At 42.3% G+C, this 15498-nt stretch overlaps 1 protein-coding gene across 1 annotated transcript in view; it reads right to left on the bottom strand.

Moving 5' to 3' along the window:
- Positions 1-10400, bottom strand: part of LOC118104438 (metabotropic glutamate receptor 4) — a 157896-nt gene extending 147496 nt beyond the window's left edge. The window contains exon 1 of the mRNA XM_035151307.2: positions 9755-10400. The gene's annotated coding sequence lies outside the window, so the exon portion shown is untranslated. The remainder of the gene's footprint in view (positions 1-9754) is intronic.
- Between the last annotated feature and the right edge of the window lie 5098 nt (positions 10401-15498).

Raw genomic sequence — 15498 nt, 5'->3', positions numbered from 1 at the left:
TGTTGTGGCTGATAATGAATCACCGCAGGACATGAGAGGATTCTGACTTCACCTCGGTGCCCGCTCATGCTAATTCTGGGGCACGTCGGCCGTGTAGCAGCCACAGCGCTCTCTTCATGTTCTGTCGATTCTCCAGAACCTGCACCACGCTGATCTCATCACACTAAGCACAGCGATCTATTTCTGAGCAAAGCCACTTTTGGGGGGGGATCAAACACCTTCGTGCCAGCCGGCGGAGTGTGACTGCAGAACCGGAGCAGTCCCCAGATGAAGCCCCGGCAACTCTGAAGTCTGGGCTCGTGTTTTAGGAGAACTTTCATCTACATGTGAGGTGAAATCAGCATCTACTCCCATCAAATCTGCATCTTTTTTGCATTTATCCTCTCACTGGCCCAGTCGGGAGCGAGCAGCTGAAAGAAGTGCATCTGCAGAGCTTCTTCTTTACTGTAAGCACCTCACCTGAACTCCACTCAACAAACCTATCACATTAAGGGTGTTTATGGACAGGATCGAGCCGAGTTCAGACAGTGGAATGTATAATTCAGACTTGGCCCATTATGCAGGAAAACATTTAGGGGTATACAATGTTTTATGGCATCCTGACATCTGTGTGTGCACTGGAGCCCTTTGCCACAAACCTTTGGGGAGTTATTCTCACTAGAATGGATCCTATTGTGCCCATAACTGTAATAACTAGAACTAATGAAGAATGTTAGAGTAAAAAGAAGAATCAAAACCATATGGAATTGTCCAAAAAAAAAGCTAATCTGCAAGCCTAGTTTGATTTATTAATGGAAAAAGAATTGAGTCTGAAAGTCCACACGATGACTATTCACACATGATGTTTCAATTATGAAAACAGCGCCTCACCTCTGAAATCTCTCACATCCCCGTGTGGTCGGAACGTACGTTTCTGTTCACAACTGTAATTTGCACATATGTTTAGAGAGAGACAGATAGTGTTCTGTCAACATAACAAGGGAGCGTTGATGATTAACAGATTTGCCAAATTACAAAAGGGTCATACTGAACTTTACAGCAAAACATAATTCATTTTGTTTTCTCAACTGTATCAGCGAGCAGAGCATTAAACTGTCGTGGTGGCTGATAACAGCACAGACAGCGAGCAGCCACACGCACGACTTAAAAGAACGACTGATGAAGTGAACGGTGAGGAACAGGCTCACAGGCAGATGGGATGACAGGCAGGGAGGCAGGTACACACACAGGTACACACACACACACACACACACACACACACACACCGGCAGATATACAGGTAGGCACACACACACACACACACACACACACATATATATATATACACAAGATCTGGTGACTAAGGCAGGTTTAACTACTGACTGGGGTGATAAGAAACTGGAGAAGTTGCCCATTAGGATTATTCATTTGAATTAGCAGAAAATATCCATAAATCACTCTTATCTTAATCCTCAAAATATTTACCATTAACTAACAATTACCAAACTCAAGTGCCAATGCAGGATCCTGTATTTCCCTGTGTTTCCTGGCTCATCATCTTGACTAGAATCAAAGCACAGGGCAGATTTGTGATGTGCTCCGAGGCCGATGGCGTCAAGGAGCAGGAACTTGGCCTGGGCCTCGAGGAGTTGTTTACTGACAAACAGCCTAAACTGCACATTCACTGTGTTCCCAGCTCAACTGCAAACTTCTCTCTCTGCGCTCCAGCCTCACACACCTGCTCTCTCGTTCTCCCACTTGCTGCGAACACAACCCACACCGACTGAACTATCCCTGAAAAGAGGCTGCACTTCTTGTGTAACAATATGAAGTCTCAAACTACTTCTCAAACTTTCTGCAGATTCGTGCCCAGAGAAGATCACAGTGTAATTTGTTTAGTACATTTTAGTGCTTACGAAGAAAAACTGTTTGTAATGTTTGAATGCAAAAATGCAGTTTCCACACACACCTCTGCATGTGTATGACAATGTGTGTGATATAATAACTAGCGCATTGAAACCTAGTGAGTCAATCTACAAAGAAGGATGATGCATCCCGACAACTGCCCGACAGGCAGTATTTATGGCCTATACTACAGCCAGCCACCAGGGGGCAATGAGGATATTTTGGCTTCACTTTTAACAAACTATGAAATCATCCATCTTATACAGTCCTTGCTAGTCATCCATCAAAGATCTGACGATTATCCGCAATGTGCAAGAGACAACGTCAAAAATGAAATGCTGCTCTCTCCACTTCTCGACACAATGGTCTGCTACCACCACCAGAGGGCAGTAAATTGTAACATAGATGCAAAAAGTCCATTGCAGACCCTTGAGGGAGAGAGAATGCTGTTGTGAGATATAAGGACATATATCGCTATTTTTAGCTTAAATTGGTTAAGTACTGCTTGCCTTGCTTGTCCTGACTGCATCAGCCATATCCCAGCAAGTAGGAGCCATGCGTTCCCTTTATAGGCTGCGCTGACTGATCTCGACAGGAGAACAACTCATTTGCAGTTTTCACTTTAGTGTGTCGCAGATCGCGGGTGAAGCCTTGATTCCCGGCCAATTTTTAGGTGAATGCATAAGAACCTTCACTTCATATACAAAGGAGACCAGGATTTGAGTCTATAGTCCACGTGATTGCCATCTGCTGAGGTTATCCTTGATCTCACCATTGTACGTGTTGTGCTTCGTGTGACAAGGTCTTGAGTCCTTAGTCGCATCGTCAGAGTTGAGGCCTTTTGCATTTCTTAAGCCTTTTATATATTCCTCCTCGCTCTTATTCAGGTTTTTTTCTTTGATTTGTCCTTCAAACTGCAGCGTTCAGTATTTTCCTGTTGACAATGGATCAAAGTTTCTGAAACCTGAAATGGGTCGCTCAGAGTGACAGAACCACGGAGAATTAGCATCCACCTCTGCACAATGCGTTTTGGCGTCTTTCAGCCCTGCGACAAAAATCAGGCACACAACGAGTATTTAGCAACTACAGAGAAAAGGGGCTGATTGCTATGATGTGCAGCAGAACATCACTTTTTTGTAGACCTCACATTATTTAACTTCTCCCCCTGCTGTTGTGATTTAGAAGTGGGGTGTCTCACTGTATATAAAGACGGAGGATGTGTCTCCCCTTCCTCCCACTATCCAGAAATCAAGCTATACTATCCCGGATACAAACACGGCCATCTTCTGCATTTGGAGCCAGAGTCTGCTCAGAAGCGATCAGGGGGTGGAGCCACGGTAGCGAACTCCTGTCGATACACATGCTCGACCAATCAGGTGTCAATCAATCAATTGGACATACATCATTGTTATGAGTATAACTAAATGACTAATCCATCTCCCATCCACTAACATGGAGGAGGCAGGATTTACATCTTGATCAAGACACTTTGGCCTCACTTTTGGGAGCAGTCATGTCGTCCATCTTTATACACATTCTATGATCTCTTCTAACTAATAGAAATATCAGGTCCTTCAGCTGCTGAATGCTTCACTATGAGTCCGTCTGCTGTTTGGTGCTGAACACGTCTCATCAGGTAAAGCTGCAGACACAGGGGATAATTCTCTGTGTGGTTCATAACGACGAACGACCCCTTTCACGTTGTTTGCATATTGTCAGCTGAGCAGAGCTGTTCCAGGCGAATTGCGCACAAATTGAATATACAGAGAGCAATGCAGCGAGATCACAGCAGACTCTTGCCTCTGTCCAGCTACGCCCACATTCAGAGGTGGAAAGCACATCCAGGCAGGAGCATCGCTGCGCTGTTAAATTTGACTCAGGGAGAGGTGGTGGTTGGGAGGTCGGCGTTGAGGGAGCTTGAAGGAAGCTGGGGACTATGGGACGTAGGAAAGAAACAGTGATTTCACCTTGTTTGTCGTACACTGACGAGCACACTCCTGACATTTGTTCTCTAATTAACTCTTAACTCAATCTCTTGCACAGGAACAAACAGCAGGCGGACATAATAGGTAATGAGTTGATTAATAGAGGCGCTAAAAAAGGTCCCTCAGGAGGTGGTAGAGACCAAAAACAGAGCTACAAGAGCATGAATAATGAACTTGTGTTCGCCAGGTGGGCGGAAACATGGCTCCAAATCAATGCTATTGATGCTTAGTATGTAAAATACAGAAAACCTCTTATCTTAGACAACTGTAACTGTTACATCTCATTGTTGGAAGCTGACTGAGAAAATGTTTACAGAATCTTTAAGGATCGATTTCATTAACAACGGGTGCTATTTACTTTAGAGCACACGCACACACACTCTCTGTCCACCTGCCTCCTTCACCTCCACTGCAGCTAATGTTTGTTTGGAGTTGTGGTTTCCCAGAATGCCTTTTTGACAAGAGGAAGTGTGTCTGTTACAGTCATTTCCAGCAATTACGGAGCTGCGGGCGCTTGAATACATCTCGCAAAACCAAATACTCGTACACGTCCCTTTTCACTCAGAGTGCAGTATTTTTCCTCCCACTGCATCTTGGTCTGTTGAGGCCACTTATGGTGAAGACAGTCAAAGTGAACGGGAAGGAGTGATACATCTTTTGTTCTATGATGTAGGCCCAGCGCTCCCTGGACAGTTGTTGAACAGTGTTACACTAAGAACTGCTCATCACTTATATATCGAAACGAGATACAGAAACAAGGGATTTTTCTATACACAACTATATAAAATGTATTTTCTTGCTTTAACTAGTTACATTTATATTGTTATATGATATATTTACCTATTTTAAATAAATACACGTATAATTGATTTTCCTTCTCACAAAAAATGTCATCAAGTATAAATACATTGTGCAGAAGGTTCGGGAAATTTGAGGCACTCAGGGAGGTTAGGTCACATTCAAATGATGTAAATAATACTATATATATATATATAGTATACTTTCAATAGTAAAAAATGACTATAACTTGAAGCCTTGTTCAGGGTAATTTAAGATGGTTGCCTTTGGGCTCTTTCTTCCAGATGTTTTCAAGTGATCACATGATGAGTGTGGACAAGGTCACATGATTAGGGTGGAGTCTCATGACAGAGACTGAAGCTGCTCACATACACAATCTACGCAAATCAACAATACAACAAACCAGCAAAATAATATATGTAGAATAACGTATATGTAAATAATTCAGTGATTATATTGTTGTGTAGAAGTGACTCCTGGGTCAAATTGGCACAGAACAATTTGTGTCAACATCAATACTGGCATTCAATCATAACCGAAGCAGGCCGCAGATAAGAGTATCACCATGACTGCTGGAGCTCAGTGAGTACAAAATAATGGAAATTATGACTTTTGCCAATATAAATAAAATCCGGAGACATGTTTATAAATCAGTTAATTAAAAGATTTTTTTATTTTCTTCTATAGAAGCTGCCCCACCTCTGAATAAGGCTGAAAAAAAACTGGCCCATGGCTGAGGCTAATCACTGGTCCCTGTTGTACAGTTAAATGTTTTGTTGCAGTGAGATGATGATTAAACAACCAAGTAATGAAAAAAAAGGCATTAATTGTGCTGCAAAATTCGTGATTGTCAACATGTCTCCTGATCAGTTACACAAATTAATTAGAAAAATACACAACACAGACAAAAAATGAAACATAACATTGGCAACAGCTTCTTTCATTAGTGCTTTCACGTGTGATATGTATATCAAAGTATGTTTCTCTTCTTTCAATATGACCAACATACTATTTATTACAATTAACCTCCACCAAGGCTCAACAGTCACTTTATGAAACCACTTTTAAATTCCCAGGATCTGTATTTTATTTGGATCCGCACCAAATTGCACAAATTGCATTTTTTCCAACTGAGAAATCAATTAAAAGGTGAAAAAAATATACACTGAACCTGCCCCCTGATCTGGATCCACTTAAAAATGTAAATCCCGCTTCCTTGGGTCATGCCCCAACCCGCCACAAAATTTCATGGAAATTGGTTGTGTATAGATTTTGCCTAATCCTGCTAATTTACAAACAAATGCAGATGAAAACTTCACCTCATGGGCAAAGGTGAATGAGCACAGTTTGTAATAAAGGGCAAAATGCAGAGCATGAAGCACTAATGACGCAAACTCTGTGTGGCGCTCCAAGTCAGTCGCGGTGAACCTTCCGAGTTACGTGATTATATTGTTTCATGCAGGTCTGGAACAACAAGCGCGGGACTGTTTGAAGAGATGGTCTTGGGGCCTGTGGGGAACATTAAATGGACTGGAGTAAAGGTGAATGTAACTTGATGACAGATTCGCAGGCGAGAGGCAAGATGCTCTCAAACCCTGGCGTAAGATAATGTGTATAATCTACTGCAGGGATGTTAAGTGCACTCATTTCACACTCCATTTCACACAACGCTGCCCCAGGAAGAATCTGTGTGTATGATGAGTCAGGAAATGCACAGCATCCCTCTTCTGGATCTTTCTGTTGTTTTTCTCCATTGTTAATAATTTGAAATCCTGTTGTTTTTCCACATTACTTCACAGTTATAAATTTACAAGCTAATGTGCAAAATTTGAATAGTATAACCTCAGAGCACCGCACCATCTGTTTTAATGCAATATCCTGGTACAAGGACAAACATTTAATTTCCATCTATAATGGAAAATCTCCGTGAGCGTTGATGGTCTATTACAGACTGATTCGGAATATTATGAAATATTTATGAAACTCCTTATGATGCAAGTTACCCAACACGTGTCCATTAGCTTAAATATCGTCTATTGAAAAAAACATTATAAGACTTAAACGCTCACCATAACAAGAGTAGCAGGCTCCTAATTATGGGATGTTTTCCAGAAAACCTCAGATTATTAATGTAAGAGAGTAATTACTGTTTCTGAAAGGGACAATTTGTCAATGTACGGATTTTTTTTCTATCTTTATTCAAGAATGTGGTCTTTCAGTTTGAGACCAGGAATTATTGATTTCATGTTCAGATTCTGTCATTCAAATAGCCCTAGCTTGTGCTTAAATATCGATCAAACTGTACGCTTGCACTCAGATATTTTGTTGCTTGGGCAGATTTCCTCGAGCTAGTAACTATAAAAAAAGATAGACGCAACCCTGTTTGTTTTTGCTCTACTGTATTTTATGGGAATAGCACCAACAGCGCAAGTGAATACAACGAAGGCTGGAAAAGTAAATGTATAGACACAACACTGGAACTCTATTTGTTGGGGAATTTTGACAAACTTCGACAAAAAGTCCAAGAGCAGAAGAAAATATATATTCAAAAGCAGAGGAGAAATCCCAAAATGCACATAGGTGGTCTGAAAGCAAGGAGACGAGCTGAAGCCGGAGCGCAGAACATCGGAGCGCAAGCAACTAAAATATCAGAATGCAAGCGCACAGTTTGAAAACAAGCAGAGCAAATCGAAGCACAAGCAGGGGCTGTTTGAGCGTTAGTGCAAGGTTTTGAGTGAATGCATTACAAAATCTGAGCGTCAAATTTTGAAATAAAAGACTCATTAAAACCAGATAGGTGCTGATTGGTTTATGTGTGTGTGTGTATATATATATACTTAAATACATAAATACAACATTTTATTTAGCCATGTGTTTACTTAGGTATTTTCCCTTCCTTTCCCAAATTAAGTGACCTGTTTTTAATTTTATACAGGAGGGAAAAAACCTGAGGATGCTGTGTTTGTAGTGTTGCCATGTTTCTCACGTCCGCTGCCTTTAATATGGAATTGTTTGGAAAACCTCCCCAGTGAGCAGATGGCGTCTGCCAGGAGGAGAATGTGGCTGAAACCTGGGCTCTGTACACCAGCACGAGGCTTTGTAAAAGGGGAACAACGGAGGTCTGTCGGGAATTTAACCACGGGTCTGTTCTGGGAAGCAGAGCACAACACGTGTGTTTCTTGCAGTCTTGTTCTTGGATCCATGCGGCAGCTACAGTAAAAGATGGTGTGGGGGGAGTCTCTCTGCAGATTGGAGAACAGGATCAAGCCCCCCCCCACCCTGAAATGATTTCAATCGCTTTGATCATCCATCAAGTGAATGTGATGTGTTCATTAAATGACCCCGTTGCCAACGGCCTGAAATGTAAAGAAGCGTTTGTATCCTCTGGCCAAGCTACAACATGCTGCCGTGTCCTCGTGTATTATTAAGCAAGAGAATGAAGCAGTGCTACAGTATCTCCTCATAGCTGCTTATACACTCTGGCCCATGACATATGAGAACTTAGCAGCGGGCGAACCCGGGGTCTAACGCTGAGTCTGCACTTGCTAAACTAACTTGCAGGACAAGATAAGCCAGGCAAAGCTCGGAAAAGTAAATCTAAGGCTTTCTGAATAAGCCCTGCACCTCTCGCCCGGCTACAATCTACACATATGGAGTATTCCTCCCAATCTCTCTCTGGGGGAGATTTCTTAAGCGCGCTTTGTAGCTAGATCCAGGTAAGGCTATCAGTCACTGCAGTTGTGAGGAACATGCCAACAAGAATAACCCGACGTAAGACATAAAATGTATCCCATGAGAGCTCGGAGGCTGGTGAAACTGAATTAAAAAACCTCCCTTCTGCTGAGTCAGACTCTTTAGATAATTACCCACTGATATGAGGAACATTTCCCCTCTTGGCTGTAAGTTCAGAGGGAATGCAGACAATGGCATATTTGGCTGTAATCACACAGAGCACCCCCTCCACACTTTGAATTGAAGCTATGAGAGCAAGATAGCACAAAGCTAATCTCTGGTCCCACAAAAAAGGCCTGAGGGAGAGTAGCCTGAAATGGAAGCGATATTAATAATTATAGTCTTTACGAGTCAGGTGTAGTTGTTTTGTCTTATAGGAATCTTGACGAGCATCTCCAGCATCGCTTTGTATGCCAACAGACAAACTGCGTACATGCAAGTTAAAGCCCAATGTACGTCCCTGTCAACTAAACGAATGGCCTTGGAGTAACAGCCGTGCATGCTTAAGTAACCTATTGAAGTTTGCTCGGGGGGGGGCAGCCTCACATCAGCACTTCCATACATCGGTCTCCAAATCACGCCTCCAGTGCCAGGAGGGTGCACATCTGCACAGCACAGTGACTGACAATCGATAGTTCTCACAACGTTTACCCCCAAATACCAACCAGCGACAGACACTCACAAAGCACCACCCAGCCAGGAGCCCCCTGTACGTGACTCAACTTGTTCCAGGGCTGAGGGTGGGGGTGGGGGGGGGACACGGAGAGAAGAAGGGAGGTGGGGATGAGATGAATGTGGGGGAGCTGCGACTGTTTGCATCCCGTTGTTGCACAAACTGGCTGGTATTGATGCACAGATCCCCCCTCGATCCCCCTCGATCCCCCGATCCCCCTCCCCAATTCTATCCAATATGTGCTTTTAGAGATGCAACCACAATTGCATCTAAAACCTTGAAGCTGCAGCAGTTGGGATATTGACTCATGCTTTTTTGGGGGGGGTAATCTTATTTTCTGCGACTTGAGGCGTGTGTGTGCGGCGCAGCAACGTCCAAGAAGCTCCACGGACAACGCGTAAAAACAATCAATGCATGCACAGTTCTGGGCGTTGCACTCCTGATAGGCAACGCACATACACACGCATCTACTTTTCAAAAGCTGCCACGAATCAATCATCATTTTCAGGCATTGAAACAGTTTTTTTTTTTGCATGCACCCTCCTTTTAGATTCGCATCGTTTCCTTGTTGACACTACTCCGTCTTGAGGATGAAGTAAATTGATGTCACGACGTTTTCTATTCGAAACACTTGATCGCGGTAGATGACCCATTTTTTGGCAGGTTGGGTGGCTGCACTTACCCCTTCATCCTGCCCGTGCACGAAACGAGGAATCCCTTTTTTTGCATTATAAGAAGTGACCCATATCCAAAAGGAAAAAATCGTATCTTGTCGGCTGCTTCGCTCGGGCTGAGGGGGGGATTTCCTCGGCAATTGAGGGGGAAAAAGAAATAATAAGAAAGCTGGTGGGTTTGTTCTTTCTCCTCTTTCCTCAGATCAACATGTGAACAATGTTTCTCAGTAGTAAATCCAGAGGGAATCCACGCGCAATTCCGAGGCTGCGTCGATGCGCCGGAACCATTGCGAGCGCTGTCCACGGAGAAAGTGGTGCTGAAAGTCTCAAGTCCCCCCCACCCCCCAACTTCTTTAGTGTGTGAATGGGGAGAGAATAAATAAATGGCACGTCCAGGTTCCAGAGCACAGAGCCACTCATACGATACCGCCCCGCCGCGGAGAGGATCGGATTCTTACGGGATAATGAAGCGGAGAGACGCGTATCCCGCACCCGAGGCGAGAGCACTTCCCCCGGCTGATGGACTGGAGAGGGTACGCGCGCTGGAAGTGATTGATGTTGAATGCATCGCAGCACACCGCCTTTATCAGGGAGAGAATGCACCATCAATGGGTGTGTGTGTGTGTGTGTGTGTGGAAGGGGGGAGTGAATGCCAGATTACAGCATGTAATACCAGCAGCTCTACGGCAGTGGCTGCACACACACACACACACACACACACACACACGCAGCCTCTTTTGCATTTGTGAAAGTCTTCAGTCAATCACACACATTCAACTCTTAATAAACTCCAGCGCCATCAACACTTATGGAAGTTAACAGACTCACATTTGATCTCTTCCACATCGTTTACACACGCAGCAATTTTCTCTTTTAGCCCCGATGTTTAAAACGGCGATGTCTTAATGTGCTGATATTCTGTGACTATTAAATTATCTGCAGTGTGACGGCACGGCAGGCAATCGCTTCAATTTCCACGGTGACGACGACAGGAGGGTCCCGGTGTCATTATTTCAAATGTGATGCTTCTGGGTGGACGCGCACGTTACAGGTGCTGCAGTGTGTTGAGTCTCTGCGCGTGGACCGTGACGAATATATCAAGTCCAATCACATGAGTGCGAAAACTCAATCTAGATGCTCGGGTGTGTGTGTGTGTGTGTGTGTGTGTGTGTGTGTGTGTGTGTGTGTGTGTGTGTGTGTGTGTGTGTGTGGGTATCACTGGTGTTGTGGGGACCTACCCCCAATCACATTATGGGGACTTGTCTGCCTTATGGGGACAAAAAGCAAAAATGCAAATCGTTCATTTTTAAGGTGTAAAAATGTTATGGCTAGGTTAAGATTTAAGTTCAGTGACTATGGTTAGGGTCTCCAGGAAATCAATGAAAGCCAATGCAATGTCCTGTGAAGTCATGGAGGCAACTGTGCGTGTGTGTGGTCCAGGTATTACTCATGTTGTTGGGACCTAGATCCGTTTATCAGTCCTATTATGGGGACTTATCTTCCTTATGGGGACAAAAAGCTAGATCCCATAATGTTAATCATTACATTTTTAAATGCATGTTTAAAGGTTCAGGTTAAGGTTAGGCTAAGTCTCCAGGATATCAATTTAAGTCAATAATATGTTCTCTGAAGTCATGGAGTGTGTGTGTGTGTGTGTGTGTGTGTGTGTGTGTGTGTGTGTGTGGTGTCCAGGTATTACTCATGTTGTCAAGACGTAAATCTTTTTACACTTAACGCAAATCATTTAATTTTAAGTCCTAATAAGGATAGCTGCATAAATCTCTGTGTGTGTGTTTCCACTCTGACTGACAGCCACCACATTCTGCGGCAGAGTATCGTGTCCAAGGGCATTTCTATGTGTGTCCAACATTATCCAGCAAAAAAGCAAGAAATTAGTTTTAAACCGAGCATGGAATGTTATTATTTGAGACCTCAATGTGAACGATGGAGGCTTATTTCGGCCATTAACTTTCAGAAGTCTGGAAAGTGTGTCGCAGGAACACAAAGAACTTCCTCATATGTCATTTTAAGTGCAACCTGCAGAAGGTGGCGATTCATTTTCCATGATGTCCAATGGAAGCCTCATGGTGATAATTCTTTCTTTTGCTTCCCTGTCGGCGCAGCTGCTCTTTCTGCCTCCTTGATCTCGGGGTTGAGGAGGCCTTCACGGGTCTGAGTGGGTCACACCTGTGGAGTGTTGGACGGGCTCCACCACATCAAGAGAGGTGTGCGGAGAGGAAGGGGTTGGGAGGGTCCTGTGAGGGGAGTGTGTCAGATCTCAGTGGGGCCCCCGAAGCAGCTGAGCCCCTGAATTTCCATCCCTAACCTCTGCTGGAGCAAATTCCAGCTAAATGACTCCACTGAGTGACGGCCCTGTGAGCTGCCAGGGGACCATATAAGTCAAGGAAGAAAAAAAAAAATCACAGTGCTAACTTGCGCACATTATTGAACAGTGTTTTACAACTTTTTTATTACCCCACATAGCATCAGTGCTCCATCTGTCAGCTCCTCAAACCGTCGCTCTATTTCTGTTTAGCGTAGTTGGCATAATAAGTAAATTATTTAGTTGTGGAGGATGGGAAACAAAAGTTATTTCCACCAGGAGACCCATTCCTGCTCTGCTTTCAGATGCAGTGCACCAGTACGCGGCCTTGAGTCTGCTGGAAGGATAACACAGGACGCTGCCGAGTCCTCCCCGGGCCCACTGTGCAAGGCAAACTCTGGAGATTACTTGTTTCAATTAGCCATGAGCCGGAGAGAATTTAAGCCATGTTAATTCCAGTCACTTGTGAAAATCCCAGTGAGGAAGAAGAACCACTGAGGCATAATCACCTGCCCCCAGACGTCTCTCATTTCATGGATACATTATAGGAATTACTCGACATGTAAATTCCGAGGTTAGGAGATTTTCTGTTTAGTGACGGGATAATCTTTTCAAACTACTTAGTTTAGAATGACCTCTGCTCACGACAACTGGTTTCTGTTTTACCTTCTCGGTTATTATGAGGATTGTTTTTGCCTCTTTATCCAAGACTTTGAAGAGAATTCAAAGCTGCTTCACTAAACGTTGAATTAATCTGCCGAAAGAGGAGCTGCTGTAAAAGTTTTCCCATAAAGAATAACGACGTTGATGAAAAGAAGAAAGAGGAGGAGGAGGAGGAGTGGAAGTTCCTCTGCATCACATAAATAACAATCTAATATGATGTTTGTGTCTTGCATCTTTTTTCATCAACATCTGTGACATCTAAAATTGAACTCTGCGCACACGCAGACTGTATCTGTTGACATTTGATTATATCAAATTGAGTTTCGGACTCTAACACACTCACGAGTTGGAAGACAAGTCGTCTGTTTGAAGCTATATTCTACAGAGATGAAAGAGGCCGGCCAGGGCAGAGAGATCGGCCATATGTGTGAGTGATAAATATTTAACTGTGATTGGCTGACAGTTGTCACGTTTAACTTTTGAACCCTTAAAGCCTTTTTTTTATATAAAGAGGCTGTGTAAATTCTGTCTATGGTGCAGAGTGTGCACAAGGAAAAACAGTCAGTTATAATTCATCTGAAGAATACCTAAATGTTTTAAATCTAAATTATATCAGTCACCACTACTGCAGGATCAGTAGGGTAGTAATGTATTAATATACAAATCATTCATAAAAAACATGAACTGCTTACAGAGGTTTTCTTACGTTATTCCCTTCCTTGTGTGAAAATGGTTCCTTGTTCATTGTTTTTATCCAACACGCTGACATTTTATTCAGGACATTTTTAGTTTTTACAAAACACAAACAGATAAATAACCAAAGTAAAACACAGATAAGAGGGAAATAAACGAACAAAGAAGAAAAGTTCAACTCTAACTATTTTTGATGGCCAATTACTGCTTTTTACTATGAAAATCTTTTCAAAATATCTGATATTTTCACTTCTCCAGTGTTGAAATTTGCTTCTTGTCTTTATCCTAAATGATAGTAATGACAATCTTTTGGTTTTTGAGCGCTGGTCAGACAAAGTACGACATTACTGAAGTCAATTTGCAGTTCAGGATATAGCAGTATGCATATTTTGCTGCTTTACTCAAGCATAGGAATTAAATGTGCTGCTGAAATTATTTATGGCAGATATCACCCCCACAAGTCTTTGTAAATAACTGTGTACAGATGATAGTGTTATATTGCAGCTGGCAGTCAGATGTATGTTTCCACTCCGATGCCAACAATTACAAAAATGAACCATGATGTACAGTATGTAGATGTTTCATGTAGCTCTGATCTAAAAATATAATTTTTATGTGGGTGTGTAGAGTGGAAGCAGACTCATTGCACTTTTCCCCACTGAAACCTCTGAGCCTTTTGAGTTTCTGCTCATTGCTGGAGCATGTATCTGCCATAATAGTTTGAAATGAACCTGAAATAAATGCAGAAAAATGTATTACTTTCCAAGGTGCAGTTATTTACTTTACACATGTGCATTTATGAGCCTGATGTAAGCTTCACCCAAGGAGCACGAGACTTAAGGTCTTCTAAAGCTTGTAACGTCTTTATCACCCTACTTCTATAATTATGACATATTTAGTTGGGATATTTCACTGATTTCATAATCTATAAACATACTGTGCACATAGTTTCTGGGTTATTTTTAGTTAAACGTCAGTAGAAATGAGTTTGGACAAGTTGTAACTGGCATGAGAGCAGCCCCTGGTGGTTAGGTTATGACATTTATTTATTTATTATTCTGTCATGTGAAAACTGAAACTGAAACTAAAAACTGTAATAGTTTTTTTGAAGGCAAATTTGCTATAATCAAATATAATTAACAAATATCTAGCAGATAAAAGTGGTGAGTGACACATTTATTGATAAAATAATGATATGATGAGTTAAAGTACAATAAGAGCGATGTGTGTTTGATTGAAAGTAGATTTTCTGAATGGAGAATGGTTGATATGCTTGTTCAGTCTTTAAATCCTTTCTTTTCCAAAAACATCCAATATATTCTTATTGAGCATTATGTCTGAAACTAATGATTTGAGATTAAGCCTTTTAGCAGAAGGCACCATACAGAGAGAGGCCAAAGTCACTTTAAACCCAGAAAATCACAACAGAGTAAATTGCTTCTCGTGTGTGTGAAGCCGAGCACAATCTATTCTGGCCTTGGGCAGAACAACACAATCTCCTGCTTATTTAGTCATTAACGTGCATATTTACTTGGAGAGAGAAAAGGTGCTCGAAAGGGTAACGTTGCCAATATCTTTGCAGTCTTCGATTAAACAAACCTCAGCCACCGCATAGCCTTTAGTTGTGTGTCATACGTCTGGACAGGGATTGAAGAGATAAAGCACTCAAGCTGAAATCCCCTGGTCTTTACTTGTGCCACAATCAAACTCTGGTTGTGTCTGCTCTGTCTATGTGCCGACATACGCTGCTGTAGGTGACTGCTAACAAGGTAGTTCTCATATAGTTGAGTTTAACTAGCAAACAAATGGGTTTATCAGACTTCTACATTAAATTGTAAATATACTTTAAGGTCTGAAAGTTTTAGAGACGTCTAGCTAATTTCAAACTTGTAACTTGGCTTAAAACATCTAATCAGTGCTAATCAAGACTTTTTTGGTGCTTACATTGGTTGCACGAACAACTAGCTTTGCTTTGCAAGATGAAATCACAATAGCTGTAATGTCATTTCCAAACTGTTCAGTGTAAGATGAGCCAACAATACATTAAGGTCTTATCTCTAAGGCTTTAGTTTT

The sequence above is a fragment of the Hippoglossus stenolepis genome, chromosome 3 (genome assembly GCF_022539355.2).
Source record: "Hippoglossus stenolepis isolate QCI-W04-F060 chromosome 3, HSTE1.2, whole genome shotgun sequence".
NCBI classification, from domain to species: Eukaryota; Metazoa; Chordata; class Actinopteri; order Pleuronectiformes; family Pleuronectidae; genus Hippoglossus; species Hippoglossus stenolepis.
This window is presented reverse-complemented; position numbering and strand designations above follow the sequence as displayed.